General features: G+C 43.1%; 1 protein-coding gene across 1 annotated transcript in view; it reads right to left on the minus strand.

Annotated features, from left to right (window-relative positions):
* The window catches only part of EXT1 (exostosin glycosyltransferase 1), a 314,323-nt gene that overhangs the window by 132,787 nt on the left and 165,707 nt on the right, over positions 1-15,829 (minus strand). The gene's annotated exons all lie outside the window — the stretch shown is intronic.

Below are 15,829 nucleotides of genomic sequence, written 5' to 3' on the forward strand. Positions count from 1 at the left end.
CACTTTGGGAGGCCGAGGCAGGCGTATCACCTGAGGTCAGGAGTTTGAGACCACCCTGGCCAACACAGTGAAACCCCATCTCTACTAAAATACAAAAATTAGCTGGGCATGGTGGCAGGTGCCTGTAATCTCAGCTACTTGGGAGGCTGAGGCAGAGTTGCTTGAACCTGGGAGGCGGAGGTTGCAGCAAGCCAAGATCACACATTGCACTGCAGCCTGGGCAACAGAGAGAGACTCCATCTCAAAAAAAAAAAAAAAAAAAAGACAGAAGAGAAGAGGAAGAGTTTGCCAAATGGGTGATCTTGTCATTGATCAAGAAGTGCAAGACTACCTATCACTCATTGTCATCCCAACCAGTGGGACCAGTCAACATCTTTCTTGAGATATTCACACCTCAAGAGGAAGAAATGAAGTACCAAATGAAATGTGGGGAGTGGAAGGGTGGAGAATGACAAGTGTCAGCCATCATTTCTCCCCAGGCTATGAAGACAGGCTTAAGCAACTAAATGCAAATTAATTACTTTATTCATATATCAAAAAAAAATAGGACATTTACACACACAAGCAAGACTCAAAGACATAAAGGCTTCTACAGTTGGAAGATTATAGACTTATCTCTAAATATCCACATCTGGTCAACCCCCATCCCCAAAAAAACCTTTTCTAAAAATGGATCAGCGCTAGAGTGATGTGGGAGAGGAGAAGAGAGTGTGATGGTGAAGTGTCCATCAAGTTTTAAATACATATTTCTATATTTATATAAGTAACATGACAAGTTGACAAAGTCCTTTCCAACAGGCAGACAGATTTGTCAGAGGCGTTTGAACCACAGTGACTCCATCTTGAGTAGGGGCTGGGTAAAATAAGGCAGAGACCTACTAGGAGGCTGCACTCCCGGAAGGTTAGTTGTGCTTAGTCATAGGGCGAGATAGGAGATCAGCAGGATACATGTCACAAAGACCTTGCTGATAAAACAGCATGCGGTAGAGATGCCAGCCAAATCCCACCAAAACCAAGATGGCAACAAAGGTGACCTCTAGTCATCCTCACTGCTCAATTATATGCTAATTGTATTGCATTAGCATGCTAAAAGACACTTCCACCAACGCCATGACAGTTTACAGATGCCATGGCAATGCCCAGAAGTTATCTTACATGGTCTAAAAAGGGCAAGAATCCTCAGTTCCAGGAATTGCCCACCCATTTCCTGGAAAACTCATGAATAATCCACTCTTTGTTTAACACATAATCAAGAAATAACCATAAAAATAGGCAATCAACAGTCCTCGGGGCTGCTCTGCCTTTGGAAAGCCATTCTTTATTCCTTTACTTTCCTAATAAACTTGCTTTCACTTTATTCTATGGAGTCGCCCTGAATTCTTTCTCTCACAAGATCCAAGAACTCTCACTCGGCATCTAGATGGAGGCCCCTTTCCAGACATGGATACATTTCCTGTATATACTCACACAGACATACATATACCCTTCAAAGGAGGCATGCTTAGAAATAAAAATAAATAAATAAATAACTGATATATTAGCAATTGATAAATCTTTATAAATTATAAACTACAATGATATATATATTTTGTGTGGGGCGGGGGGGGGGGGAGGTCTATGAGAGAGGGAGGGAAGGAGGAAGAGAAAGAGATGGAAAAGGGGGAGGTGGGAATAAGAGAGGGGGAAGCCAGACACCTAGGCGTGGTTATTGGCTACACACTGAGCTGGCTGTTTTACCAAGGTTATCAGTCTTTCAGAGATCAATAATAAAATGATATGAAGAGAAGGAGGATACCTATTTTCAAAAATATGCTTCCAAAGATGCCTGTTGCCGGACATGCCGGCAGAGAATAGCTGCATGATGCAAAATCCCATTACTTTATCATATCCATCTATGTTTTAGGTATATTTCTTTACCAGGACATGATAGCCTTAAAAGTCACTCAAGGTTCCTATTGCAGCTAAGGTCAGAATCCTAAAGTTGTGCATTCACTCCCTCTGGGTCCTAGATTTTTGATCACTTGAAATGTTCTGTTTGCAAGTCGAAGCAGTGAGTCTCAAACTTAAGTAATTATGGACCATATATGAAGAAGAAAATGCCCACGTGGAAAATAAGTCAAGTGAATGCATTTACTTTATTTTTATTGAAATGTAACTTATTATGCACAAATACAAAATTTTTAAAACAAAAGCAATTTAAATTATTTCAATTCGAAATTACGTAGTTTTACTAAAGCTCAATTGTCCATATTGAGTTTTGCAGTAGAAAAATAGAGTTTCAGGCCAAGTTACGTATTTGAGGTTTTTGGGGGGGTGCTTTAACTTCTAAATGTTAGAGTGTCTATTTACATAAGCATGAAAACTATTGAACAGAAAAGTTATTAGGAACTTCAAAGCTTTGCTTGCAGGTTAAGGATAATCAGAATTCAACTTAACCAAATGCTGGCTGGGGAGAAATCCCGTCATACTGATTTTACAGATTTACCTGGTGAATCTGAAAAGATATTTCGTTCACAGAAGACTAGTTTTGAGGAATTAAAAACTGCATTAAATGGCATCTAAACCAATTACTGAGTCTGGGGGCAGGAAGGGAAATGCTATACCATACAACTGCTAAGACTACTTCTAACAAATGTAGGAGGCTGTTATGTAAAAATGGGGATCCCACTCAAAACATAAACATAGTACTGCCCGCTCGCCAGGGTTCTTGGGTCTGCCCACACCTCACTGTCCCACACTCACTTCCCTCCACCCCTCTTTTTTCTATTCAAATACTGCAAAAATCTTTTGGATTTCCTGAGCCTTCATTTTAGCACATGCCAATTATAGGAACATACCTGCACAGAGTTAAGAAATCCATGGCTTTGCTTAGTGCTAGTTTCATCGAGATGACCCAGAAAATACTTTTATGACTGTTCTTAATTTGATTATAATCAAAATGAAAAACGTAAAGTAAAAAGGAGCTTGGATTTCCATCCAAGGATAGCCAAACTCCAGTCAGTGAAGCCTAGAGCTGGCTGCCAGGGCAGCACTCAGAGTGGCTGAGTAACCTATCCAAGGACACCCAGAGGGAATGCAAACTTAACGTGCTCTGAACATCTTCCCCGTGCTCACTCCATCCTAGCCATACTGGCCGCCTTCTGTTCCTTGAACAAAGCTCTCACCTGCCTCAGGGCCTTGATACTGGCTGCTCTCTCTCAGTGGTATGTTCTTCCCCAAACCTCCCAAGACTGGCTCTATGCTACACTCACTTTTCGCCTCCAAAGTCTCTCTTGAAGAGGCCATCTGGTCTTTTAGAACCAGTCAGTTTCTAGCATTCATGGAACTATCTTAAATCTCTGCCATAGCTCTTATCACTGTCAGATGTTCTGCTGGGTATTTTTTTTTTTTTTTTTTTTTTGGTTTATTTGAGATGGAGTCTTGCTCTGTCGCCCAGGCTGGAGTGCAGTGGCGCCATTTCAGCTCACTGCAACCTCCACCTCTCGGGTTCAAGTGATTCTCCTGTCTCAGCCTCCTGAGTAGCTGGATTACAGGCGCACGCCATCACGCCCAGCTAATTTTTGTATTTTTAGTAGAAACAGGGTTTCACCATGTTAGGCAGGCTGTTCTCCAAATTGTGACCTCAAGGGATCCACCGGCCTTGGCCTCCCAAAATGTTGGGATTACAGGCACTCTCAGATGTTTTAATCTACGTCTGAAAGTGATGAGAGCTATGGCAGAGATTTGATTGGCAAGTTTATTTATTCACTGTCTACTAGAATATAAGCACCATGAGTACTGGGACCTTCTTGGTCTTATTTACTGCTGTGTCCCATGCACCTAGGCAAGTCTGGCACATTATAAATAATCAATAAACATTTGTTTAATGAACAAATGAAGGAAGAAACAGGAGGCACGGGGCACAGAAAGATGATACAACTGCCCCTCTATTTAATCCAGTCCACTACCCTTACTCTGAATGCTTCACATCACATTGCTCGTCTTAATTGTTTTCAAACAAACAAGTCCAGACGCCTGCTCACAGGGGTCCCTAGTGGGCTCCTGCTGTCCAGCCTTGCTCCACGTGTCCAGCCTTGCTCCACGTGAAGATGCCCTCTTCACAGAGCAGTGGATCCCCCCCTCCTGGTTCCAGCTCTAGGAGTCTCACCACAATCCCACCAGCAAAACCTCTATCTCCTGCCTCAAATTCTGGACACAGGATATCTCTCCCAACCACAGGAACACTCCTGTGCCTTCTTCCTCAACACGCACTGCTTCAGCACAATGTTTTGAAACCCTTTAGTCTGAGACACACCTGTAAATTTTCAGAACTTCCCCATTCCCCACCCCACAGATACAGTAAGAGCAGCACCAGGCTTGTCGGGTTTTGTTCTCCATGTGTTTCCCAGCAGCACTTAGCAAAAAAAGTATTAAATGAAAAAAAAAAAAAAAAAGGACTGTTTCTTGCTTTCAGGAACAGCATGGACGAAGGATCCAGGGAGGCAGAGGGATAGAATGGCCCATAGCTGGCTTTATAAGAGAAGAGGGAAGCAGGCGCAGTCCATGCGCCTCTGGTAGAGAGAGAGGGTTGAGTCTGGGGAGCCTGCCTGCATGTTGCAAGAGGCCCCCCAGGGCTTCCGCGCAGACCAGGACATGGTTTCCCATTGATGTGCCCTGTGTAAGCTCCTCCAGAGGCAGTTCCCACTGGGGAAATTCCCTCCAAGGAGTTGTCACGCCCCCTTTCCCTTCCTTCTCATCTGGATAACCCTCTTTGCTTCCCTGTATCTCTTCAAAGGGCTCCTGCCTTTCAGCTTCTGGCTAGAGAATGAAATCTGAAATGCAGCCAGTTCACAGGAAGCCAGCCAGCTGGGTGCGCAAAGAACCCAGAACTGTTTCACACCTCAGGCTCCTTTCACGATGCAAATGGATACCTGACTCAGGCACTGCGGTACAGGACAGCAATGTGCACGCTTCTTTTATGTATGTATTTTTTTTAAGCACAGAATCTCTTCTTCCAAGAAAATGGTATGCAGAAACTCAGGATAGAAAACCAGTTAGGAGCAGAGGTTGGGAATCTCAAAGCCACTCCAGCCCTTTCTCCCTGAATTGATCCTACACATGCATCTATCCTAGAGAATCTTAGGAACTTAGCAGAACACAGCTTAAACAGTGTCATAAGAAAGAAAGCATGTGAGCTTTCTTATCAAGACAGACCTGGCTTGAACATCCATTCTGTTACTTACTAAACTCTCTTGGCCTCAATGTCCTCCTTATCTCTAAAATGAGGACGTATACATCTCCTAGGATTATGGTGAGAATTAAGTGATAATGGAGGTTAAAGAGGCCTACTACCCATCCTGGGCTCTTAAGAAACAACACAGCAGCTGTAGGGACAGGAACTAACAGTGTCATGTCCATGGTTTGGTTTGTCATTTCTAAACACAGACACAGGCATTCCTCCATTTCCCAAACCCAAATCCAGAAAATCCTGGTTAGTTACCTATCACTTTTTTTTTTTTTTTTTTTTTTTGAGACAGGATCTTGCTGTTGCCCAAGCTGGAGTGCAGTGACATCATCATGATTCACTGCAGCCTCGACCTCCCAGGTTCACGGGATCCTCCTGCCTCAGCCTCCCAAGTAGTTGGGAGGTGTGCACCAACACGCCTGGTACACAGGTATGCACCAACATGCCAACAGCACCAACAGCTAATTCATTTTAAATTTACTTTATGTAGAGACAGGATCTCCCTATGTTGCCCAGGCTGGTCTCAAACTCCTAGGCTCCAACAATCCTATTGCCTCACTGCCTCAACCTCCCAAAGTGCTGGGATTACAGGTGTGAGCCACTGTGCCCAGCTTCCTATTACTCCTATAATATTGTGGCATCCAAACTAGACTTTCTTAAATATTCCAATGCAAATATGTATTTCTGTAAAATTATTATTTTTATTTTAATTTTTGGAGCTCTGTAATAGTCTCAACACAGACAATCACAGGTACAGAGAGGACCTGGGTTGTCAATATACTGGAATATAAACACTAAGGGCAGGTATAATATTTAATGAAACCAAATTCTATAATATACTGCTATATTCAAAGCTCCCTGGTCCTGGTTTACAAAGAAGGAACACCAGGCAGAGGAGAATGAATGAAGTCGCTTTCATAAAATCTTGCCTTCATCTGTAGAAGGGTGTATGGTTGTTCCTCTTTCTATTCAGTCCATCAGCCCACAAAAAGCTCTGCATTTGGAAAACTGGACAAATTCCATATTCACTCAAGTAGAATGGCGATCTGACTTGGCAACATGTTTCCACTGAAATTTGTGCAAAGAAAACAAAAGGGAAGGACATTACATCCATATCCATGTTCTCCTCACCAACAAAACCCTTGAAGACTGGAATTGCCCTGCCTGTCTTCTGAGCAGATGAGGACCTGAGACTATTCCAACAGCCTGTGGATCTATACTCCACATACCTCACTGTCACAGACTCCACTAGTCCACTGGAGATTTCTCCCATCCTATGCACTTTGTGAGTCAAATAAATTTCCATTGGTTAAGAAGTGTGAGTGCAGCTGCCATTTTTACCTGTTAACTTAAATATCACAATAAATGACCAAATTAGAGAAAACCAAGAGAATCAGAGAGAAGTCAACCTAGAACCCTGATATCACCAAATTGCTGATTAACTTACAAACAAAATACCCCACCATCACCACTTGGGAACTGTCTATTTTCTCTATTTTTAGGAAGATAAGTTTTCCTTGTTTAAACTGTGTTGAGGGGCCAGGCCCGGAGGCTCACGCCTGTAATCCCAGCACTTTCGGATGCCAAGGTGGGCAGATCACCTGAGGGCAGGATTTTGAGACCAGCCTGGCCAACATAGTGAAACGCTATGTCTACTAAAAATACAAAAATTAGCCAGGCGTGGTGGCACGCACCTGTAATCCCAGCTACTTGGGAGGCTGAGGCCGGAGAATCACTTGAAACTGGGAGGTGGAGGTTGCAGTGAGTTGAGATCATGCCACTGCACTCCAGCCTGGGCAACAGAGTGAGACTCCATCTCAAAAAATAAATAAATAAACAAACAAATTAAATAAATAAATAAATAACTGTGTTGAGTTGGAATGTCTTCTAGATGTGGCCCAGAGCACTCTGATTAACCCATTCAACACAGCACCTGCCACACAGGAGATGGAAAACACCATCATTGTACCTATTATGACTTCTTCCATCTCTACATCCCTTCGCTCCCTCCATTATTACTTCCCCTGCCCAATATCCCCTCAAAACACACCATTTAGCTCATTCAAATACCTTTTTTAGATTTATGCTTGTTTGGCATATTTTCCCAGAGTGGCTGTATGTATTTAATATGATTAACAGCTTTAGTCATTAAACAGCATTTCTTTAAGAGGATTGCACGAGATTACCCTTAGGGTCTTGGGCTGAAATCATTGCACTTGTACACAACCAGTGTAGGTAATGGAAGTTCATCATAATGTAACAAGTTCACTCAGTACTTAATATAATCGACGACACAATCCATAAAAATATTCTTCCTAAACTAATCAAATCATTAAAATGTCAGCTTCTACACAGACGCTCCATGGCACTCCTGCCCCTGGCCCAGATTCAATTCAAATGGAATTTTGCTGAATCGCCCTGATTTATGAAGTCTGTGTTTCTTCATCCTGCCCCCTCCCTGTTGCTTAATTCTGCTGCCTGAATATAGTTGTCCCAGCAAGCAAATAAACTGGCTGGAAGCCAGAAGCCATGACACAAAGCAAGCTCTTGTCAAACGGTTTCCTTATTAGCTGTTCACATACAATAAAGACTGTAAGGTTTTTCCCCTGTATGCAACGCGTTCAGAGCATTTTCCCATTTGTTGGAAACCTGAGATCAGGAAGAAAAATAACTCTTATGCACTACATGCCAGAGAGAGAGAGCACTGAATTCAGTGAGAGAGAAGGAGAAAAAGAGTGTGTGAATGTGTGTGTGTACACACATTGCAGCCCATGGTTTATTAACAGGGCCTAATTATGACAATTGCTTCCTGTGGGTCTGTAATCAGCCTGGTATTTCTCAAGGCACTCTATTGCAGCACTGCTCACTCTAGTCACAGATTGCCTGAATATTCTCCAAAACAAAACTGATAAAAATAAACAGCTCGTTTTGAGGGTATTCACTTCTGAAACTGCAGTACCAGACACCTCAATAGGAAATATCTCATTTGCCCCACACTATTCCAAACCCAATGCTTCACATTCGCACATTTCCTCTACAGAGATCCAAAACAGTTTCTAGACTGCAGTGCTATCCACTATGATAGCCCTTGTCTAGCCCCATGGGGTGACTTCCATTGAATTAAACAGACCAGGCATGGTGGCTCATGCCTGTAATCCAAGCACTTTGGGCGGCTGAGGCAGGAGGATTATTTGAGGTCAGGTTTGAAACCAGCCTGGCCAACATGGTGAAACTCTGTCTCCACTAAAAATACACAAATTAGCTGGGCATGGTGGCAGGGACCTGTTATCCCAGCTAGTCAGGAGGCTGAGGTGGGAGAATTGCTTGAGGCCAGGAGGTAAAGGTAGCGGTGAGCAGAGATCACACCATTGCACTCCAGCCTAAGTGACAAAGTGAGACTCTAACTCAAAAATAATAACAATAATAATAATAAATTAAACAAAATTTAAAATTCAGTTTCTTAGTCAAACTAGCCACACTTTGAGTGCTCCACAGTCCCATGTGGCTTATGGCTGGAACACTGGACAATAAAGATAGAGAATATTTCTGGCATCACAGAAAGTTCTCCTGGACAGCTCCATAATCTATAGCATAACACATCTTCAAATGAAAGGGTCAAAAAATAGCTGAGGATGAGCAGTTATTTTTCTTTACAATGGTAAAAAGGAGTGTGCCAATCTCTATAACTGTTAAAGGAGGCATACTCATAATTATTTTTATTTTTCAATAAGATAAATTTGGACCCAATGCCCACTAGCATTTTTATCATAAATAAGTGTTAACACATAAGCATAAAATAATCAAAGAAATTCAAGAAATATTTATTGAATAATCACTATTTGCAAAGCACTCCATCCTAGCACACATTCACTGCCTCAGCTCCCACGGAAACCCTTCGAGCATCCATCAGTACATCCCAGGCAGTCACGGCCATTTGCCATTCCCAAGTAAGTTATACAATCTCATGTCCCCTCCTTTTATTTTTCAAGCTGTTTTTTTTTTTTCCCCAATGGAAGCCTCCCTTGCCTGTAAAAATTCAAAGCCCCACTCAAATGCCACCTATTCCATGGACTGTCCCCCAGCCCTGCAAGAACTAGCCCATCAATAATAGCATTCACAACAACAGCCAACATCTGTGAATGTGTGTCAATTTGTACTTTACACAGACAGTATCTTATTTAATCCTCACAGACAACCCTATGAAGCAGGTACCACTGTTGTTTCCATTTGAAGATGAAAAATGGTGACCAGGCACAGTGGCTCATGCCAGCACTTTGGGCGGACAAGGCAGGTGGGTCACCTGAGGTAAGGAGTTTGAGACCAGCCTGACCAACATGGCGAAACCCTGTCTCTACCAAAAATACAAAATTAGCAGGGTATGGTGGTGCGTGCCTGTAATCCCAGCCACTCGAGGGGCTGAAGCAAGAGAATCACTTGAACCCGGGAAGCAGAGGTTGCAGTAAGCCAAGATTGCACCACTGCACTCCAGCCTGGGCAACAAGAGTGAAACTCCATCTCTGAAAAAAAAAAAAAAAGAAAAAAGAATAATAGTGAAGGTGAGAAAATTAAATTACTTGCCTAAAGTCCCATAACTGATAACTAATGGAGCTGGAATTTGACTTCAAGGCCCTCTAACTTCAGATACCACATTCTTAACCAATGTCCTGTGCACTTTCTTTCTTGTGGTGCATATCCTTTATTCCTTTCATTATTCTGAGTTGTGCACACATCTGTCTCAATCTCATCTCCTTCCCTTGTCAATTCCTTGAACGCAAAAACCACATCTTATTCACTTTTGCCCTCACCCAGCACACAATAAATAGAAAAGAAGAAACAGAAGATTGTTGAGAAAATGAATGAATGAATGAGTGCTTCTATTTGGCTATTGGATTGTGACTGTAACTTGCAGAATCTAGTTCTAGACCAAACTAGGACATGGTGGCCCTTTTCCATCCCCTGACATGATTCTTGGGTCCACCATGGATGTCCCAGTCTTCCTCTGAACAATTTTCACCATTACACCAATACGTCATGGCATTCAATAGCACAGGCCAAGATTTACCAACTGTCAGATTCTGAGTGGCAGCCAGAATGTCATCCAAGAAGTAATACTTGTTTCAAGTCATCTACCCTAGGGCCCAGCCCATGTGGGCAGCAGATGACAGCAGGCTACCTGCCCAGGCTGACTAGTGAGATGACATAGGCTGACTGGTGAGATGATGTAGACTGACATCCAGGGGAGCAGGTGGAAGAAAATGCTGGCACAGGGAACCTGTGGTATAATCTCAATGGCTATGGAATTCTGGGGGGAAAGAGTGGCAAGCTGAGCTAGCATTCCTGGAAGAGCCCCCCATATGTGGAAGGCTTGAAGAAACATTCCCACAGGGCTAAAAGCACTAGGCATCAAGGAAGGATGTTACAGCTCATTTCAATTCAAACGACCTTTACTAAATAGCTACACAGGGACAGCCCTGGGGTCTGGGGAGTAGTTATTTAAAGGTGAATTAAAACACGCTGCACCCTCAAGAAACTCATTAGTCTAGCAGGAAGCCAGACAGTAAGCCAATCCACAGTGATACAAGTGATACAAGGTGATCTTGATAAGGCCTAGAATGAGGCATAAGAAGACTCGGGAGATGGTAACATCATTAGTTCAGAATGAGAATTTCTGGTCTGGGAAAAACTTTACAAAATTGAAATCTGTCTGGGTCTTGAAGGATCAGTAGGAGTTTGACCTGTGGGTACAATGGAAGCTGCTGGCATCCTGCGTGTATTCCTTTTATTGGTCAGTGCAGTCACCCCTAGGCTGCTGGGATCTTGCAGGGGAAATGCCTGGGTAATTACCTACCCCCACCCAAAGGCAGCCTACAGCCAGTTAGTTACTGACTGATATGGGGGTCTCCATGGGGCCATACATGCCATTCATGCTGCAGATTCCCCAGGGGTTAAGGCGGAGGTTGGACTTCAACTAGACCCACATCCTTCCCCAGCTTACTGCCCTGCCCCATCCTGCTTCTCACATTCCTTTACTGGCTTCTATAAAGAAATAATTCTCTCAATAAGTCACTTGCATGAGAAACCCCGTCTCAGGACTCCTCTGGGGAACCCTACCTAAGTCAGAGGCAAGTGGGGGAGCAGCAACCAAAGTAGAGAGATTGTCATGTGCAGGCAATCCAGGCATGGATAGCTGATGAATGCCGGCAGCTCTACCAAGTATCATGGTAAGACGTTCAGATCTTTATTATGCAGGAAATACACAGCCACTGGACAGTTAGAGGAAGATAAGAAAATCAGAGTTCCTAAGCTGCAAAATTTTAAAGCAGGGACTTTGCTACTAATAACATATGGAGGGGGGAATAGGCTAGGCCCATAGTTCAGAAAGCTGGTGGTCTGTGCAGCCTCCAGTAAGGCTGGATCTAGCGTAGTGAGAGTGGAACCTGGAAAAAGGGTAAATTCAACAGAGGCAGAAAAAGCAACATACTTTGCAAAGTAGTCAGGAAGGCAAACCCAGGCATTCGCCACACACAGCGCAGAAAGGGTTGATGGTGAGTGATCATTTTTTCAGCCCAAACCACATCCAGCCTTCCTAAGAGACCTGGCACAGAAGAGCTCTGTTCATATACATGGCACACCCTCATGTTAAATCTTTGGTTTTTCCAGAATGGATCCTTCTAAAAGTTTCAAACACAAAACTCACTGTCACTTTTCTTCAAGTGACCACTCATTTTATAATGAAAACATGAGGTAGAAATCACAACTTCAAGCCGCCTGCCATCCAATTTTAGACCTACAGGCAAAACGTACAAATGGCTGGGCAGCCTCACCCCTCTTGCTGTGTCACTCCACACTGTGAATGCCATGACTGTCACTGCCTGTGCTAATGCTACAATCCTAGTTCTACAAGTGGAATGCATAGTATCATCCTATTTTCAGATGGGACAACTGAGGATCAAAGTAAGTTGTTCAAGGAGTTATAGGTCTAATGGGCCCCAACACTGATGACCTTCCCATCACCTGCTGCTACCATCTTAGCCTCAGTAATGTCCAACCTCATTAATTTTAACACGGAGGACCCATCCATATATTAAAATCCAATTCTTCTACTCTTTAAACTCAGCTCAAGCTTTACTCCTTCTATTAAGTCTGTACCCCAAATGAATCAGACCTTTTGCTGCATCCTCATTGTACCTGTGTGCACAGACCACAACTGCACCACCTATATACTACATACTTGAGGCATACATTTATCATCACTCCTCTGGGTTTCTTCCTTATGAGACTATAATAATGTAGGGGAAAGGCAGACCTGGCCCCTGTCTTTATATCCCCAGAACCTAGCACAGAGGCTGGTAGGAGTAAATGATAAGAAAATTATACTCAAGGACGGGCGCGGTGGCTCATGCCTATAAACCTAGGACTTTGGGAGGCCGAGGTGGGCAGATCACCTGAGGTCGGGAGTTCCAGACCAGACTGACCAACATGGAGAAAGCCCATCTCTACTAAAAATACAAAATTAGCCAGGCATGGTGGTGCACGCCTGTAATCCCAGCTACTCGGGAGGCTGAGGCAGGAGAATCGCTTGAACCTGGGAGGCGGAGGTTGCGGTGAGCTGAGATCATGCCATTGCACTCCAGTCTGAGCAACAAGAGCAAAATTCGGTCTCCAAAAAAAAAAAAAAGATAAAGAAAAAGAAAATTCTGCTCAAATATCCAACAAGTTCTGTTGAATGTTTTTTTAAACATTCATATGTAATGAAAATTACACTTGATATATACTAACGCTATGATCCTAATTCTACAAGTTGAATAAATTGGATGGCCCAGGGTCTACTCCCAGCCCTGACACGTAGCAGTCAAAGTGATCCTGGGGAAATACGGAGCTTCTTGGACCCATAGATTATTGGCACATGAAGCCATTGGGCTAGAAACTCTCAAACGTCTTTTTGAATACAAAGAATCTTGTTGCTACTCACATTTATAATAAAGCAAAATAGTCCATATCCAATTTTCCAGTAGCTCTTTGAAATGGATGTTTGTGAAAACATTCATGTAGAAGCCCTAAGAAGTTTAGCCAGAACACCTAACTACTTTCTTCTTTAAAGAGTATTTGCTAAGGAAGCATTTATTTAGGCAATTTTAAAAAATGGTTTTAAGTCTTTAATGTAAACATTGCCTGATAATGGCAAGAGTAGGGGTAAACAGACACTATTACAAACTGCTAGTAAGAAAATAAATTGGGAGGTCTTTTGTGGAAGGCAATTTGACAATTTATCCTATGGAAATACCTGAGGAGGCTTGTAAAGAAATGCTATGATTATAATAGTCACAGCACTGATTGTAACAATGCATATTGCAACCAAATGACATACAATTATTTGATAAATTATAGTATATTTATGCAAAGGAATACTATATAGTCACATACAAAAAAAATGTGTTTATACAAGTATATTCAGTAGAATGGAAACTGCCTAGAGTAGACTGCTGGGTGAAAGAAGCACTTTAGGAGGCAGTGATGATATTCTTGCAAAAGAAAGTACATGTGAGTGTTTGCACGTACATGCCTGTGGTGTACATATCAGCGTGTGAGCACACAGATCACAATCACCAGGAATATCTGAGAGGTAAAATTATCAGTGATTTTAAATTTTGCCATTGATATTACATGTGTAATAATGTACGTGTGTATTTTGTTTCTAGCTTGCCATATGAAATAACCTTTAGATATTGGGGCAGGAAGTACGTAGCTAGGATGTGATATTCCCACCTCCTTTAACAGTGTGCTGGTTACTTAGGCCTCATTCTTCTAGTGTCATTCCTGTTTTGGTTGCAGGGTCAACTATGCCAGGGCCCCAGCAGGTACTCCTGGCAAACCTCACCAAGCTGTATGGTTTCACCCTCCCACCCCCTCTGTATGCACCATAGGCTGTTATCTGCTGTCTAGTTTCAACTACCTTTCTCAGAAACTCTCATTTCCGTATGAAAGACAGAAGGGAGATCAAAAGTGTGTGGCTGGTTTTATCTGTTGTCTCTCTCCTAATTCTACTTTTAACTACTGTAAAAGAAGTGGTATCTGGCAGGGCATGGTAGCTCATGCCTGTAATCCCAGCACTTTGGGAGGCCCAGACAGGCAGATCACTTGAAGTCAGGAGACCAGCCTGGCCAACAGGGCAAAACTCCGTCTCTACAAAAAAATACAAAAAAACTAGCTGGGCGTGGTGGCAGGCACATGTAATTCCAGCTACTCATGTAATTCCAGCTACTCAGGAAGCTGAGGCAGGAGAATCGCTGGAATCTGGGAGGCGGAGGTTGCAGTGAGCAAGATTGTGCCACTGTACTCCAGCCTGAGCAACAGAGCGTCTCCAAAAAAACAAATAAATAAAAAAGTGAAATCAGGGAGTTAATGCCCCAGAGGCAGTATATATTGTCTCAGTGCTCCATTAATTTTAACTTAATTGTTCTGGTACTACTCTTTAGAGCCGTTGATTTAGTATTTGTTTCTGACTGATGAATGTGAAAAAGCGAACATTCTTATTAGATAACAGGTTTGCCCGGCTATGACCATACTCTGCACAGAAGACTCTATGTAGGCATGACACATACACAATAGGTTTTAAGACAGAACAATTCCATTAAAATTGGAAAAACTCAAATATGGTTGAAATGCTTATTAAAGAAGAATACACATATTAAAAGAACAGGCAATTTTCATTACTGATGCTATTTCTAAGCCTATCCCCCAAATTCAAAGTACAGCAATTATTATTGACATTGTTATACCAACAATGAAAATAATATCACCATTTCTGAGAACCTCTATGGACCAGGTCCATGCGCAGTGCTAAAAAAATAGATCATCTCGGCCAGGCGCGGTGGCTCACGCCTGTAATCCCAGCACTTTGGGAGGCGGAGGCGGGCGGATCACGAGGTCAGGAGATCGAGACCATCCTGGCTAACACGGTGAAACCCCGTCTCTACTAAAAATACAAAAAATTAGCCGGGCGCGATGGTGGGCGCCTGTAGTCCCAGCTACTCGGGAGGCTGAGGCAGGAGAACGGCGTGAACCCAGGAAGTGGAGTTTGCAGTGAGCCAAGATCGCGCCACTGCACTCCAGCCTGGGCAATAGAGCGAGACTCCGTCTCGAGAAAAAAATAAAATAAAAAAGATCATCTCACTTATAGTCCCCATTTTATTGATGAGGAAACTGAGGCCTAGAGAAGTTAAGAACATCACACAGCAAGTTGGTAAAGCTGGGTGTTGATGCCCATGCTTGTAACCCCTGTACATCACCCTTCCTCAATCAAATCATCAGGACCCCTCTCTGAGGTTCCATTTTAGCACTTAGAGACCCTGGTGATTTTTTAGTCTAGTTCTTTTCAAGCTGGACTCCACGGAGCTCTTGATGCCATTTGGGCAAAGGGGGGCAAGTTTAAGGATCAGGGGACTCCACTTTCCTCTTCCAGTTGAAGTGCTCTGTGGTTTTTATTTTATTTTATTTTTGAGATGGAGTCTCATTCTGTTGCCCAGGCTGGAGGGCAGTGGTGTGATCTCGGCTCACTGTAACCTCCGCCTCCCAGGTTCAAGCAATTCTCCATCCTCAGCCTCC

The sequence above is a fragment of the Pan troglodytes genome, chromosome 7, assembly GCF_028858775.2.
Source record: "Pan troglodytes isolate AG18354 chromosome 7, NHGRI_mPanTro3-v2.0_pri, whole genome shotgun sequence".
In the NCBI taxonomy this organism is placed as follows: Eukaryota; Metazoa; Chordata; class Mammalia; order Primates; family Hominidae; genus Pan; species Pan troglodytes.